The sequence below is a fragment of the Benincasa hispida genome, chromosome 2 (genome assembly GCF_009727055.1).
Source record: "Benincasa hispida cultivar B227 chromosome 2, ASM972705v1, whole genome shotgun sequence".
NCBI lineage: Eukaryota > Viridiplantae > Streptophyta > Magnoliopsida > Cucurbitales > Cucurbitaceae > Benincasa > Benincasa hispida.
In genome coordinates this window covers 21,051,563-21,070,051 of record NC_052350.1, presented here as the reverse complement: position 1 = coordinate 21,070,051, position 18,489 = coordinate 21,051,563, and the positions used below count along the sequence as shown (strand labels likewise).

The 18,489-nt window shown below is 34.1% G+C and overlaps 1 long non-coding RNA gene and 1 pseudogene across 1 annotated transcript; both read right to left on the bottom strand.

The window, feature by feature from the left end:
• Positions 1-225: 225 nt before the first annotated feature.
• On the bottom strand, positions 226-1,003 carry LOC120070713. Its single transcript, XR_005480018.1, has 3 exons — positions 620-1,003; positions 475-535; positions 226-346 (listed from the first exon to the last, which is right to left on the bottom strand). It is a non-coding gene; the product is annotated as an uncharacterized LOC120070713 (long non-coding RNA).
• Positions 1,004-8,577: 7,574 nt separating this feature from the next.
• LOC120071890 lies at positions 8,578-11,049 on the bottom strand (annotated as a pseudogene).
• Positions 11,050-18,489: the final 7,440 nt, after the last annotated feature.

Below are 18,489 nucleotides of genomic sequence, written 5' to 3'. Positions count from 1 at the left end.
TTAACTTTGTTGGACAGTGGCTCCAATCCCTTGAAATCTTTGAATTGAACATCAAAAATTGAAAATAACTCAATTATTAGACCAATACTTCAAGGGTAACAAAGAACTATTAATACTAACCTCCAAACTTACCAAAACCTTGCCAAGATCGGTCTCAAACCTATTGGACAACAACTCAACTCCTTCAAACACTTCAAAATCAATCTCATCATCAAACGTTCAAACAAGCAAATCATTACAGAAGATGCTATATTAAAACTCAAATCACAATCATTCAAATACATCCAAAACACTTACCCGAAGTGTTTACTCAAATCGATGCTTCACTCGAGCCTCGACCAACTTTCTTGAAAAGAAAACAAAAGAGGAACATGAACATTCGTATACTGATTTCTTTGTCCAGTCTGAATATACATCAAACCAAATTTTAATAATAAGTTACTAAAAGTTACTAAAATTTGCCAAAGTCAAAACCTTGCAACCCCGCACAACACGCTTCCAATCTTCAAACTCCGCTACAACCTGAATCTATGACCTAAACATGGTGGGTTTTTATCAAAACTAACCCAAAATCAAACAATAATTATGCATATAAACCCACAAAATTACCAAACCTTACCAAAAACAAGGATTGGGGGCGTTCGGCTATAGATCTGGGCGGGGCTGGGGACATTCGGCTACAGATCTGGGCGGGGCTGAAGCGTCGGAAGCGATGGAAGCGATTGACGGCGTTCGACTACAGATCTGGGTGGGGCTGAAGCGACAGAAGCGTTCGGCTACAAATCTAGGTGGGGCTGAAGACTCGCGAACGACGTGCACAGCTGGCCGGCTGGCACGATTGACCAGACGGAGAGGGAGTTGAGCAAACGATGAGGGAGAGGGTTGGTACAACTGAGCAGACAACGAAATGAAAAACTCAATAACAATGGCGCGAATAGAAGTGAGGGGAGAATGAAGGTCGACGACAACTAGGGCTCTCGGGTGCATGGAAGAAGAAAAAATTTAGGGGGAATGAGAAGGTCGTGAGTGAGATGGTGAAGGAGGAGAGAAAGAGTTTTTAATTTGAGAGGGGAAATGAAAATGGAAGAGGGAAATATTATTTTATTTGATAATTTTAGTAGGAGGGTAACCAAATTTGAGAGGGAAATGAAAATGGGAGAGGGAAAAAAAAATAAAGTCTCTACACGATCGGTGAGTAAAGTAAAGGAGGAGAAAAAACGTTTTTAATTTGAGAGGAAAATGAAAATAGTAAAGTCTCTACACGATCGCTGAGTAACACTAGACGATCGCCCACAAATACTCCGCGATCGCTTACCCGGAACTACACGATTGCTTACAAAACATTACACGATCGCTTACCAGTTTCTATACGATTACCTACCAAATGCTATACGATCACCTTCCAAATTCTACATGATCGCTGAGTAACACTAAACGATCGCTTACCTGGAACTACACGATCGCTTACAAAACGTTACACGATCGCTTACCAGTTTCTATACGATCGCCTACCAAATGCAATACGATCGCTGAGTAACACTAGATGATCGCCCACAAACACCTCGCGATCGCTTACCTAAAACTACACGATTGCTTACAAAACATTACACGATCGCTTACCAGTTTCTATACGATCGTCTACCAAATGCTATACGATCGCTTATCAAATACTACACGATCGCTTAGTAGAAGTTGATGATGAGCGACACATAATTGGAGGCCTATCAAATATCCAAAATATTCTGTCAATCTCTGCTTTTTTAACCCTTTTACTTGACACGAAAAAAATGTCAAGTAAGAGCTTCTTATACTTGACACGTGAAACGTGTCAAGTAAGACCTTATATTACTTGATACGAAAATCGTGTCAAGTAAATGTTCGCATGAAAATATCCGAAATATTCCATCAATCTCCACTGTTTTAACCCTTTTACTTGACATTTTTTTTTTTGTCTAAAATTATATTATTTGATATTTTTTTCCACAGAAACATCAAGTAATTAAAAACTAAAAGTGTCAAGTAATTTAGATTTTGTAGTAGTGATCTTTACCAAGACCAAAGTCGAGACTGACTCTAGCAAAATAGCTAATAGGGCATGTCCCATACTTACCCTAGCCCAAAGCATTACCCTAGGACCAAAATAAGCCTAAAGGAAGATGCTCAACCTCGGCCAATGCCAATGCTAACCCTAGCCAAACATGCAATCGGACATATTTATATGGTTATCCTAAAGTAACTTTGAAACCTTATTGTGAGGCCCCTTAATATTTCCAATATGAGATCTTTAACATGTCTCTTAAGATTATGCCTCTTTGGGTTCACCATTCTTGAATTATTCCAATTTTTTATTTTTGGAAAGAATTCTTGATTAGGCTTCATGTGCTCTAATAGCATGTGTTAAATCACCAATTGACCTAATTCTTAAGTTGATGGGTTATGGTAAATTTAATTATATCAACACTTTGATAACTATTACCCAGTTTCACATGGGCATATTTAGTCATTCATTAGCACTTGGAAGAATTTGTCAAACAAATAATAATGAGCCTAAATCAATTTCATTTGATTAACCTTTGTGATGTTTGTTGCCGCTCGGATCTCATCTGTATTGGATGATGTTTTGGGGCTTTCATGGTCAACTTAGGCCTACTAGTCTTTGGTTTGGTCTCGAGTTATTTCGAGGTGACTTGTATAATTGATCCTCGCATCGGTATGGTGCCAAGCCTACCACACTCCGGTGCCTAAGTTAGTACAAAAAGTATATAGTTTAGTGGAGTACACAAAAAGTAAGGCTAGGTCTCTCTTTTGGAGATTACTTACTCTTTTCCTTAGAAGTCACTGAGTTGAGCTATTTTTAGGCCCTTCCTCTAACACTCACCTTTGGTTACATATAACAGCAACGATATCAGAGTGGTTGTGTGACTCGAGGCTCTCCTTTCTCTTATACCTTTTTGTGGTTACGTATAATGTCTGCTGTGTTAGGGAGATTGTGGGTCTCAAGGTTGTAGGGCATCAGACGAGCTCATCTAGTCAACCAAGAACATTAAGCTCGGCTCAGTTCTCCATTGAGCTCATTTACTCGGCTCGATTATTCCTTAAGCTTATCCGATCGGCTCGAAATTCAAGTCCCTAACTTTTTCCTTTTGGGACGTGTGTTTCTCCATGCCTCTTCTCGATACTCTATGGTCTTTCTTTTGACCATTTCCATTATTTCCGCACTTCTGAATATGAACGTATTCATATTCTTGATATTTAAATCACATTTAAATATTAAAGTTGTATCTCTAAACTAAAAAACCGATCACTATATCACATATACTTGTCGGTTTCTCTCTCTTCACCTAATTCGAACAATTCGAATTATTCTATCATACTGTTCTAATTTTATTCTACATGAGCTAGTAGGGGAACTTAATGGACCTATAGATCATGGGCTCCAATGATTCGAGATTAGCTGGCTAAACTCTTTAGACGGAGCTAATCAACATTCGTTAACTAACAGATCATTCCACTATAGTCCCGTAGTTGCCCTCCCCTCACTATAGATATATTTGTGTCCATTTGATATAACCATGATTAGTAAGTTAATCCTTCACAGGTTTTTCGTAATCTCGGCTGGGTCATAAAAACCGTTTTACCCCCGAGACTACATCTTATTCCTTAAGTTCCACTGGTCTTCTAATGAACAATTGGTTTAAGGTCCAACCTATAAACCGAACCCTTCTCGAGCCAATGAGAGGATGGGGCCCCTTGTTCAATACCTCGATTCAGTACTAAGGGGAACAACCTATCTATTATTCCTATAACGGGTAGGAGTGAATTCCGTCTTGCACCCTATGTTCCCAGCTATCCACCTGATCTTACCCCTAAAATGGGAGGCTTATTGGGCCAGTGATAATGAGTTGTCCTCACCTATGCAGATTTAAGGATAATTCCGAGTGAACAAAAGTTCATAGTTAGCTCAGGATTAAGATTAAGTTACCTAGATCATCAATTGACGAAATAGTCAGTTTTATATATTAAACGACATTTAGAACGTAAAAGTGACTATTTCATGGTTCAGTCTTATGTAAACTCTTTACATAGGATTACATAGGATGCCCCCATTTTCATGTCTTTACATGAACGATTTAGGATCACATCGTTTGTACTAACTACAAAATGGGCCGTATCCATAGTGTCCGCAGAATAAGGCACCCAACCTTATTCATATACTATAGACCATTTTGACTATATATATTTGAACTTGATCCACATTTATGCCACTACATAAAGTTCAAACTTAAACTTAATAGCCTCGGAACCTTAGTTTATTGGATTCATGAATATAGAATTTAAATTTACTAAAGATTTTCAATAACTGCTTTATTGAACAAGAATATGATATTACAAACTACGAGTTTTAGGACAAAAATCCAACAGGACGACATTGCCTTGGACACCCCCTCAACAAAGTTTTTTTTTATTATTATTATTTCTTGTAGAGATACTTTAAGGTTAATTAATTATCAATGTTGTGTGCGCTTTATGTATATATATAGATAGATAGATAGATAGATATAGATGTAGATATAGATATATTCTCCCCTCAACTTGATATATGTGAAGGATCTCATACCGAGAGTTTCGTGAGTGGGTTTAGATTGCTCCCATTTCATAGTGATCGAAACACAAAACACATACATTCCACACAATCAGTTATGCATATAAACTTAATTATCGGCATGCTCAGAATACAATAATTAACAAGAAAAGAGTTCATACTAGTTGAAGACTCTCTTCGCACGTCTGAACCCTAAGCAACGGAAATCCTCCCAACAGATCTACCAGCACCCGGCGTGTATGTTGACTGCAACTGCACGATCAAAACGTACACGAACACTGCAGTGGGGACGACACCACCACAAGAGAAACGCGAGTATCCTCGAAGTCGAAAACCCAAAGAATGGGCTTTGGTGAGTTTGGTAGAGGACGGAGGACAACATGTTGTGTAGACGATAAGCAAGTGGGAGAAAAACAGTGCTATCGTATAACAAAATGCTTATCGTATAGAAGAGCTACACAATCGTATATGAAAGGCTAAACGATCGTTTAGGAAAAATGTATACGATCATTTAGAGAATACGTGAGGCAGACGATCGTTTAGACGGACGAGCTTCTATCGTATAGGCACTTGCAATTGCTTTCACGAATTCTTTTGGGCGCGGACGAAAATATGAATGCACGATTGTGAAAAATGAAAACGATTTTCATTTTTAATCCGTCGGTTACCATAACCATCGCAACCCACTTCCCACATCTGAACGTGGATAAATTCGTTAATTATCATATAATTAAACAATTAATTAATTAATAAATATAATCATATTATATTTATATCCTATAGTTTGATATCACATATCTACTATAGTATTTTCTCCTCTACTTGATATAAATCATATTTATATCTAATTTCCTCCAAATTAATGTATCTCATATATTTAACCAATTATATCATATATAATTAACTAGTCCAATTATATCATATATAACTGAACATCCTCTTGTCAATTTAAACATTTCAAATTAATCCAAACACTGGTTCTCGACTTTATCTAAACTACCCAGGTGACCTAATGGACCTATGGCTCGAAGCTCCAACGATACGTGAATAGCTGACTAAACATTTTAGCCACGAGATCCACCATCCGTTAACTGTCAGTGATTCCACTAAAGACCAACAACTGAACTCTTTTTACCACAGATATATTTCTGTGTCCATCGAATATAACCATTCATGAGTACGATGACCCTTCACAGATGCTCGTAAGTACAGCTGGACCAATTTACTGTTTTGCCCTTGTAGTTACATCTCACTCCTTAAGTACCACTGATTCCTCTAATGAACAATACAATATAGTCCAACTATGTGTGAACCACCTCTCGGGCCAAGAGAAGGTGTGTGGCGCCACATCGTTCAAGCCCCAGAATCAGCCCTTAAGGGAGCCATCTATCTACTTACCCCTGCCTTGGGAAGGAGTGAATTCTATTTTGTGTAGCTGAGTTCCCAGTTCCCAAATCAGACGAATCCCCAAAATTGGTAGGTTTGAATCGGCGATTTGGTCACTCGCAACCCATACAAATCAAAGGACCGTCCTCAATGGCAGGAGTTCCCAACTCACTCAGGATTGAGGTCATGTTACCTATGGTTATCCTAGTGAACTGAAGTCTCTGTCATGAACGGTGTTATATAACGAGACATTAACACTTCGTGGTTAGGTCTTATATGAATTCTTTGTATAGGATTCTCCTGCTCGCATGTCCCCAACACGAATGATCAGGATCAGATCATCTGTGACAAGTCACAACACTTGTAACCATTCCACAAAATGGGTCGTGTCCGTAGCGTTACCAGGATAAGGTTTCCCTCCTATATCCATATACTACAGACCATTTTGGTTGTCACTCAAGACATGATCCACTTGTATGTCACCACATACATGCTTGAGTCACATACATATAACCAGGGATTTTATGTTTATTGGTTTGTGGTAAAACAAATAAAACAATTAATTGAGCAAAATACAAGATGTGAAGTAAATATCATATATTAACAACACAAGACTTTAGGGCATCAAACCCAACAATATAAACGTTTATGGTAAAATTAATTGAAAAAGTTAATTTCTAGAGGGTGCATTCTGCTTATCATTGGCTTTAGTTAAGAAAATCTCACTTTAATTTGCATCATCAGACTTAATATATTCTTTTCTAGGTTAGATTTTTTCTTCACGAATATAACTAATAACTAACTCTTCATTTTAAGTTTCATCTGGATCATAATTACTCTATTGAATACTCTATTCATCTAAAACCACAGACCACCTACTACATAAAATTAACAGCGGATAACTCAACTTTAATTTTAATTAGTTGGTTGGATAATCATTTAGGCCTTATTTGATAATTATTAGAGGTGTTTAAAAAATTTGATGACTCGAAAAAATCGATCAACACGGATTGGATTAAGTTTGATTCAAATAAATGAAAATTTTAGGGGTTGAATTTGTTGATAGGTTCACCTAAAATAATCCAGACCAACCCGTTCACCTAAAATAATTCAAGCCAATCCGATTTTATTATTAACTTTAAAATGTATATTTTTTTAACTGTGATATAATTATATATGTATATATTTATTTGAGTTTTATTTAATTTCATTATTTTTTTAATAAACCATTCTCCAATAACTCCTAAAAATATTTTTTTAGCACTTTAGAACGAAACTTTTCATTATATTAAATTGAAATTGATTTTTTAATCTTAATTCAATATATAAAAATAATTAAATCAAATTTTTTACGTATTAGCATTTTAATTCTTTTTAGAATAAATATTTAAATAAATGACCTGGATAACCCAAACTAACTCAACCCAAATATTTCATAGTTGGGTTAAGGTTGGGTTCAATTTTAAATAAGAATTATTTTGGTTGAAAAATTTACAACCGAACGATTGAGTTGGGTCTAAAAAGTTTTTCAACTCAATCTAACCCAACCCACGAACACTCCTTTAATTATTTCATTTTTTGTTTTTAAAAATTAAGCTTATTCCATCTCATTTTCTTACAATAGTTTGCATCTTCTTAAGTATAAGGGTTATTGAATTCTTAGCTAAATTTCAAAAAAAAAAAAAAAGTTTTTAAAAACTACATTTTAGTTTTTAAAATTTGACTTAATTTCTTTAAACATTAGTAAAAAGTAGATAAAAAAAGCAAGAAATTTAAAGATGGAAATGGTGTTTATAGACTTAATTTTTAAAAACTAAAAATAAAAATTTAAATAGTTATCCAACGAGACCTTAGTTTTTAGTTTTTAAACTAAGTCTATAAACACCATTTCCATATCTAAATTTCTTATTTTATTATATACCTTTTATCGATATTTTAAAAAATTAGACATAATTTCAAAAACTAAAAAAATTACTTTTAAAAATTAAGCTACAAATTCAATTCATATCCTTACATCGAAAGATGCAAATTATAATAAGAAAATAAAAGAAAATAAGTTTAATTTTCAAAAATCAATAAACAAAAATATGTTATCAACCCACGTCGTGAATATCTCTTCCAAATTCCAATCAATGATCCCATGGGTTCCACTATAGAAGTTCTATAATCTTTTTAGCAACCTATCTAATAGGTTTGAATTCTCGCTCAAAAAAAAAGTTATATATAATCTAAAGAAAAAGCAACATTTTCAATCGTGGTTAATTTATTATTTTTTGTACAGGCTTTCTAATTTGTATGCTAAACATGAATGGTTTTAATCTTAAAAAATAAACAAATAATATATGTCTCAATTAAGATAAATTAAACAATAACATTTCTAAACTTTAAAGTAAATTCCAAATTTCCAATTACCTTCTTTAGATTTTGAAAGTTTTATTTTAATTTTAAACTTTATAATTGTACCAAAACAACCTAGGAAGAGTTTTACTATTAAAAATGATGAATGGAAATTAACATGATAAAAAATTAAAGATCATGTTCAACAATATGATAATTGAAGAAAGTTATTTGGATGTAAAACACCATTCTCAAAGGCCTTTTCTTTTGGCTTGGTTCAAAGCTAGTAGCCTTTGCTTGTGAGATTGAGATGGTACTTTACATCAGTTGCCAATCCAATGGCTTGAAGAAACCGAATAATGTACCAACTAAAGTCTATGTCTCGCTGAATATTCAAAAGCATGATGATTATTATGCCAACTTTCTCCAAAAGTAAACAAACACATCCACCTAACAAGAAATCCAAAATATTAAATACAAAATTTTTTAGTCATAAGATCAACTTAGCTTGATTAATTTACAAACACAACGTCATTGAATGATCGTATTGAATGTATGAAGATTTGAACCTCTAAACTCAATCTAAAAGGAATTAGATATTAGTTACGACTAAGCTATACATTGGCAAGATATCGTTGAAATTTTTTTAAAAGATTAAGAATTGATTTTATAGTAACATCGTATTTATTGTGCTTGTTGACTAATGAATTTGTTTAGACACGATATTAGTGAACTAATAATTATATATAACCTAATAATAATTGATTTGTCCATATATACATTAACTAATATTGTAACACTCTAGGCCAAGATTCAAAATCTAGGTTCGGTACTTGATGGTCTCAATATTTCTTTGCATTTCCTATGATCTAGCTAGTGAAAGTTGTCCCATGAACCAACACTGATCCTTTCAATATATTTTGTCTTCACTCACGTGCATCCTAAGAAAATTCTCAATAGGTTACCTAACATAAGATTGCTCTAAATTAAGCACGTTTAGCTTTAAAGTTCATATGATTGAATCACCGATAAGAAATGTACTACCAACAACGTAGATACATACATACATACATATATATATATATATATATAAAATTATGGTTGGCGCTTAACTTTGCCTTTTATATTTAATTTTTTTTTTTAAGAAACTACTTTTAAGATGTTTTTCCTGATTTGATTGGCATATAATGACCCCTTAAATTTATCACATTTAAAGAATATTACTAGCTCATTAAAATAAAGATCACAACTATTTGACAATGGAAATAAATGAAAAGAATATACAAAAAAGCACTTATACCAAGTATTTCTAGACAGATCTCCAGTGTTCCATGGTTGATTTCCCCATGGATGACATATTGAATTCACCATAAATGTTAAGTGTAGGAATGCTATGGTCCTCACAAACTGCAAAACAAAAAAGATCAATTAGTAATATATCATATCATACTTTATATTTTTAATGACATTCCCTAAGTTCAAATGTGAAATTATAATTTTGGGTGTTACGAACTTGCAAATTATCTAGAAGTTTATGCAATATAATATGTTTTATATATATTGATAATTAAAAGGAAACAAAATTTGAGAGGGTAATTTAATTTTACCATTCCCCATATAAGAAAAGGTGTTCCTCCAACCACATAAAGAAGAACTGCAAGAACAATTGCATGAAGAAAATATGTTTTGCGAAGAAATCTATAGAAGGTTTGTTTCTCCAAGTCACCAACATTATTTGGTCTTTCCATATTTCAAAACCAATGAGAAGATGGTTTTTTCTGTATCTTTAAGATCACTAAAATACTCTGGACAAACTCTTTTAGAATCCAAAAGCCAAGCGAAATAACTGAACCAAAATCCTTGAATATGACTATGTGGGTCTTTTTCTATATCGACAAACTGATGATGGCATCTATGCGTGTTCACCCAATCGATTGGATCACCCTATAATCCAAAAAGAAAAAGAAACCGATAAATTTTTGGAGAATAGTAATAAATATAACATCTTTCATTTTCATTTAGAATATTACGTTGCAACTATTTACGGAAATAGAGATTTGAATGAACATAGAATTATTTTCTAGGTAGAGACGATAGAGATGTTTCAAACATATTAGTCGATTATGAACCTTTTAATCTTGTAATAACATTTTAAAGCTTTTTAAAATAAAGTGTTACGAAATCGACAATTAAAGAACATAAAAAGGAACATAGAGATAGAGAAGATCGACACACAGATATACGTGGTTCATTAACGGTGTGTTAGCTACATCCACGGGCAGAGGGAGAACAGTATTATTAGGGAGAATGTTTTCAGAAAAATTACATCAAACGACACCTCTAGGCATTCCAAGAAACAAATTCAAGGTCCCTGTACTTGATTGTTCGAAGCGCCAACAACAAATTCAAGGCATTCCAACAAAAAGGATGAAGTTTTAAGAATGTCAAACCTGAAATGCTAGAACTCCAAAATAAGCAAATAAGTATTCAAGCCATTTGGGAAGTCTGAAACTTCTATGTGAGAGATTTCTATGATACGAAATATTGATTCCGAAGTAACCTACGACAATCTACAATACAACTGCGACCCTAAATGCATTCCAATTGAATTGGAAGGGTGCAATAATACAAATCATGTGCATAATGATAAAAAAACCTGCCATATATTTGTCTCTCTTGGTCCATTTTCTCTCCCAAAATGGCATTAGATCAGCCTTCACCATTTCCCTTTCCCTTCCTTTTGATGTATCCATTAGCATGTTCTTGCTCCTAGTTGAGGCACATTTTAGCCAACCTAGCATGAAATTTATAGTGCATTTTGTAGTCTTCATATAATAATTTAAAGTTCTTCCATCTAATAATCTATCATACACGTTTAAATCTTTACTAATGATTTTTTAGAACAATTATTTCACGAAATGGTGTTGTTTTATTGTGTGTGTATATATATAGATTAAATTATAGTTTAGAATATGTTTGAATGATGACCTAGACTTTAAAATGTTTAAATTTTACCCTTAGGATTTTTTTTTAAAAAAAAAACACTAATAAACCCCAAAATTGTTTCAAAAAATTTATTTTTATTATTAAAATAAATAAAGAAAATTAAATTTGATGTATGAACTAATTAATGTGTAAAAGTTAAAATGAATCTAGGATAAAAAGATTAAGATTGTTATCACTAGTTATTTTATCTCAAAAGATATCAATAAAATAATTTATATAAGTAATTTTTAAATTTTATTGTCACGACAATTTATGTGAATGATGTTGTAAATAATATTACGTATGTCTTTCAATTAATTACTATAAATTTGTAGTCGAGTCAATTTCAATCGTATATTTTAATTAAAAAAATCTCTACATAGATATTTATTGGAACAAATTTTAAAGTTCTAAGAATAAAAAAGAAACTTCCTAAATGTACGGACTAATATTGAAACCGACTCCAAAAGTTAGAAGGAATATTTGTATAATTTAACTATGTATATATACACATATAAGAAAATTAAACCATTCTTTTCCACGTTGAGTAAAGAAATAGAATATTTCATTATTCCTTCTAGGTTCTAGTCAACTCATAATATCTTCCATATCAGATTTAATTGTCATTCATGGCACAATATTTTATATATAAAAAGAAAATTGTTATCTAAACCAACCATTTATCCATATAATATTAAGAGAAATTATTTTAAATGATAAAATTATTAAAAATATTTTTAAATGATAAAATTATTAAAAATATTTTTAAATGATAAAATATTATAGTCTATAAATAATATTCGTGATAGATGATGGTAATCTATCACATAGATAGTGACATTTTGCTATATTTAAAAATACGTTGGTTCATTTTATCATATTTGATAGGAGATAATGGGGTGCTAAAAAGGTGTCCACCTAATGGAGATGTTCAGGTACACCTTTAACCCTATATTTTCTTCTCTAAAAAAATTACTATATTTGAAAACAATCCTATTATTAATGGGATTGATTTCATAAACAACTTGTATAGAAATAATAATAAAAAAATACGTCTTCGTAAATGGAAAGTTTTCAAAGTTGAAATATATTTTTCTTATGGTTTGTACTTGAATTTATTCTATTTCAGTTTAATTTTAAATGTTTAAATCAAGTGTCTAATATTTTTTAATTAAATTTTAAAATTAGCCAATTAGTTTTGATTGGAAGGATTAAATAATACAACAATTTTTTGTTAAAGAAAAACAAAGTGCAGATTTGTTCTCAAAATTTTTAGAGGTATATGTCAATTATCAACTTATATATGTAAACACTATAAGATATCAAAAGTATATGTCACTTCTCAATTTCTTGATTGAGACTAAAGTACCAATTCTTAAGATATCAAAATTTTCCAATCAAGTCCTAAATCCTACTCATCAATATTTTTTTCCCAAAGGTTAATGAAATTGAATTTGGCATAAATCCTCATGGCTTTGCTTTTGGTTTCACCCCAAAAGACCTCATACCAATGGAGATAATCATTCTCATTTATATACCCATGATCCTCCTCTTATCTAACCAATGTGGGACTTTGGTCGCATTCCCAACAATCCTCCACTCGAACAAAGGACCACCAAGCCTCCAGTCATCCATCCGTCTAACTCATATCTAGGCATAGAGTTCAATCACGGATCACACCATGACTACTTCCAAGACTCTACTTTGGTGGCATTCCTAACAATCCTCCCCTCGAACAAAGGACCACCGAGCCTCCAGTCATCCATCCGTCTAATTCATATCTAGGCTAACTCCTTTTCACCCGAGCATACCACCTATCCAATAGAGTTCAACCACGGATCACACCATGACTACTTCCAAGGCTCCACTATACATCTTTGTTTGGCACCGAGGATTCTACCGAGCATGGTTAATTCAGGAGCATGGCTCTAATACCACTTGATAGGTACAACGACCCTCAAACTATCTCCACAATGGTATGATATTGTCCACTTTGGGCATAAACCCTCATGGCTTTGCTTTTAGTTTCACCCCAAAAGGCCTTATACCAATGGAGATAGTCATTCTCACTTATATACCCATGATCATCCTCTTATCTAACCAAAAGGATCCTAGGCATGGATGTGAAAAGAGATAGGGAGAAAGGTTTGTTAACCATTTTGCAGGAGAGTTATATGCATAAACTGCTTAAGAAGTATAATATGTCTGGTTATAAGGCAGTTTCGACACCCTTAGCATCTCATTTTAGGCTTTCTTCATCTCAGTGTCCTGTTACTGAATAAGAAAGGTTAGAGATAGCTAATATTCCCTATTGTAATGCTGTTGGAAATATTATGTATTTGATGATTTGTACTAGGCCTGACTTGGGATATGCTATGAGTATGATAAGTAGGTTTATGTCAAATCCTGGAAAGGAGCATTGTAATGCAGTTAAATGGGTGCTTCGATATTTGAAAGGTAGTGCCAGTATATCATTGTGTTTTAGTAGGGATTGTGATAAATCAGCACTGTTGGAAGGCTTCACAGATGCAGATTATGCTGCAGACATTGACAAAAGAAAGTCTTTATCAGGTCACATTTTTCGTTTGTTTGGTAATGTGGTCAGTTGGAAGGTTTCTCTACAATCAGTTGTTGTCTTGTCTACTACTGAGTCAGAGTATATTTCAGTGGGTGAATCTGTGAAAGAGGCAGTGTAGTTGAAAAGAATAGTTGGTGAGTTGTTGTCGCAGGAGTTCATTCCTATCGTCCGTTGTGATAGCCCGAGTGCTATTCATCTTGCGAAGAATCCATCTCATCACGAACGGTCTAAGCATATCGATGTCAATTTCATTTTATCAGAGAAGTTGTGACCCAGAAAGATGTTTGAACTGGTCAAGGTTCATACAGTTGAAAATTTGTCAGATATGTTAACTAAGGTTCTTCCAGCCCATAGGTTCAAATACCTATTAGATGGGTTGAATATTAAATCTGGATGATAGAAAGATTGAAGAATCAGCTTGACACTTAAATATTCTTGTTATGAGGGAGATTTGTAGAAAATAACAAGGTATTTAAGTGGGTTTTATTGGGTTTTTTTTGAAATTTAAAGGCCAATGGCATTCTTGTAAATAATGAGCAGTGGCATTTTTGTAATATCGCTTTCTTCTCCAAAATAGGGCTGAAAATCGTGTGACTCTAGTGAGGGTGTTGCCGAACTGAACAATAGAAGAAAAAAGAGATCCACCTGGGATTTTTTCGATGCAAGCAGCAGCTACAGCCGTCTGAGAACGAGAGCCCGCTTGGGACGAAGATTGGAGTTCGGATTTCGTCCGACCGTGGGTGGTTCGTTAGGCGTGCGTCCGCGGCGTGCTCGCATGGTTTCAATCAGCGGCCGGTTCTCGCGTGTTTCAGCGTTGGTTCTCGACTAGTTTAAACCATTTCCAGTCTGGTGGGTGCCGAGGTCGGTGTGTCGCAGTCTAGTCTGAGAAGTTCGCCGTGGAGGCTGTTTCTGGCAGAGGTGAGAGATACACACAGGTTTGTACGTGGTTTCGACAGTCAGAGGCGGGTAGCACATTTATTTGGGCTGTTTTGCAGCAAGTTGTTCTCAGTGGTCAGAGACGACGTTGTATGTGGATCTCTCTCGGTATCATTGGATACTGAAATTACAGATTGGTGAATTTGTTGATTATCTGTAATTTGTAAAATTCCTTTATTGCTCATTAATAAATTAATTCAAGCTGGTTCTCAAAGTGGATGTAGACCAATCTGGTCAAACCACTATATATCTTGGCGTTCTTTACTACTGATTGTTTGCGTTCTATTTGACCATTTAAGTTAGGTTCAGATACTTTCACATTGTATTTAATGCTCGAATTTTAAAGGGTAAAAGACTTCTTTAATGTATGAATTGACAAAAAGAAATATTGAAACCAAATCAACAATGGTGTTATGAAATTGAGGAGCACAATGGAAATATGGATATGAAAAATATAATATAATAATAATAAATTAATTAAAACTAAAAATTATAAAATAAAATAACTAAAAACATAAAATAACCAAAATCATGAAATATGAAAATTAGTGGAAGTGGAATTTTCACCAATATATGTGTGATTTTAAGATTCATCATGCCACTATTTATAGGTAAAGTGACAAGTAGGATGTGGGCTTACATGGACACCAAACATGAATAACTACAAGGCACATAGAAATCATGAATGGTGGCACATGGCCTTTGGGACACTAAGCAGGGCATCTATTTTCTATTATAATATTCATAGTACTTCCCCTTAGATGCTCATATATATATATAATATGTCTCGTTAAAACCTTACTAGGAAAAACCCTAGTGAAGGGTAAAGAGTACATATTTCATATAATACATACTCCTAAAAAAATACAATATACTTACTCCCCTCATGAAAACATCACTTAAGATCTCTGAGTCGCTGCATTCTAATGTTGTACACCAATTTTTCAAAAGTTGCGATTGGTAATGCCTTTGTAAATAAGTCTGCCAGGTTATCCTTTGAAAAAATTTGTTGTATTGATGTCGCCATTTTCTTCAAGATCATGAGTGTAGAAAATCTTCGGTGAAATATGTTTTGTACTAGATGAAATATTTTTTGTTCTATCTCATTTAATATAATCTCCTTTGATTTGAGCTATGCAAGTTGTGTTGTCTTCGTATAATATTGTTGGAAGGTTTTTATTAGCAGAAGCACAAGGATCATCTAAGCATTCAAGTTCACTAATTTTGACAAAATATAGAGCATGCTCTTGCAGAAAAACAAGTGAGTTTCAAGACATACCTCATGTAGAACTTCTTCAAAGCTCCTTCTCCAGCTACTATCTTCTCCATATCTTATTGTAGACCACCTCAAGATCTTCCCCACTATTCTCTTGGTACTCTAGATTGAGTTGTGAGGCTCAAAACAAGCCTGAATCAAGGGATGAAGGAGAAAAGCTCACTGCAACAACCTTGTTGAAGAACCCTTTCTTCAACTCGAATTTTCTCTAATTCTCTATAGATTGCATGTCTGATTTTCACTCCAATCTTTTCATTATATTGCAGATCAACATGAAAAGAAAAGAGTTGCATGAGTTGCAGCTCATGCTTGGAGAAGACAAGGCTAAGATAATGCCATTTGAGTGAGCTACTTAGGTGAGTTACCTAGGTCATCAAGGTGAAATAGTCAGTCTTATACAGTAAACAGCGTTATAAAGTAAGACTTATTTCTTGGTCCTGATCTTATGCAAACTTATTGCATAGGACGCTCCCACTTCTCATGTCATAATATGTACGAATTAGGATCACATTGTATGTAGCACTTTACAACTCTTTGTAATAACTACAGAGTAGGCCGCATCCAATGGTGTTAGCAGAATAAGGTACCCAATCTCATTCATGTACCATAGATCATTTTGACTATTTACTCGAACCCGATCCACTCTTATGTCTTCACATAAAGTTCAAGTACTCATACAATAGTCATGGGTCTTAGTTTATTGGATTTAGACTTTCATACAATTTATAAGATCAATAACAAGTATAATAATTATAGAAAATGTTTATTATTTTATAAACCGTGAGTTTTTAGGACATAAAACCCAACAATACTCCCACTTGGACTAAAACTCCAATGGATCAATATATACATATATATACAATGCTGAGTTTACATGGAAAGAATAAAATGTACAAATACAATAAACTAGGGCATCCCAATACCTATCAATTCTCCCACTTGCCCCAGTGATACAAAACTCGTAGACTTGGTCCTACTAGGTGACCCTCGAACACTTTAGCCGATAGGACCTTCATAAAAGGATTAGCCAAATTGTCTTGGGAAGCAATCTGGGTGACGATAACGTCTCCTTGGTGTACAATCTCCCTGATGAGATGGTACTTCCGCTCAATATGTTTTCCCATTTTATGGCTTCGTGGTTCCTTTGAATTTGCAATTGCTCCACTGTTATCACAACAGAGAGTGACAGGCAGATGCATATTAGGAACAACTTCTAGATCTGTCAAGAACTTTCTGAGCTATACTGCTTCTTTTGTTGCTTCACTTGTAGCAACATACTCAGCTTCCATTGTGGAGTCCGTAATACAACTCTGTTTGATGCTCCTTCACACAACAGCTCCTCCGTTTAAAGTGAATATTGACCCTGAAGTTGATTTCCTCGAATCAATATCGGTCTGAAAATTAGAATCAGTGTATCCATTAAGGATCAGATCCTTAGGACCATGCACGAGCATATAATCTCTCGTTCTCTGCAGATACTTAAGAATGTTTTTAACAGCAATCCAATGGTCATGACCAGGATTGGATTGAAATCTGCTGACAATTCCTATGACATAGCATATATCGGGACGAGTACACAACATTGCATACATCAAACTCCCAACTACAGATGCATATGGAATTCGATTCATCTCCTCAACTTCTTGAGGTGTCTTAGGACTTTGTTCTTTAGACAAGTGAATTCCATGCCTAAAAGGTAAAGATCCTTTCTTGAAATTTTGCATTTTATACCTAGACCACATCTTGTCTATATAAGGTATAAAATGCTTGAGATAATGCCAATGTTTTGTTCTTACGATTCCAAGCTATTTGGATTCCAAGAACATACTGTGCTTCTCCCAAATCTTTCATTTGGAACTGTAAAGCCAGTCATCTCTTAATGTCAGCTAGATATTCTACCCCATTCCCAATTAGTAGAATATCATCAACATACAATACTAGAAAAGCGACAGTTTTGTTGACGATCTTCTTGTATACACAGGATTCGTCAACATTTTGTTCAAATCCATAAGATTTGATCGCAGCATTAAATCTCATATTCTAGGATCTAGAAGCTTGTTTTAATCCATAAATGGATTGATTAAGCTTGCAAACTTTTTGCTCTTGACCCTGCTGTATAAACCTTTCTGGTTGAGACATATAGATACTCTTTTCAAGATAGCCATTCAGAAAAGCTGTCTTGACATCCATTTACCATATTTCATAATCATAAAATGTGGCTATGGACAAGAGTATTCTAATAGACTTTATCATGGCAACTGGAGAGAAGGTTTCTTCAAAATCTAACCCCTCTCTTTGGGTAAACCCTTTTGTCACAAGTCTAGCTTTGTAGGTCTGTACCTTACCAGCTTGGTCTCGTTTTCTCTTGTAGATCCACTTGCAACCGAT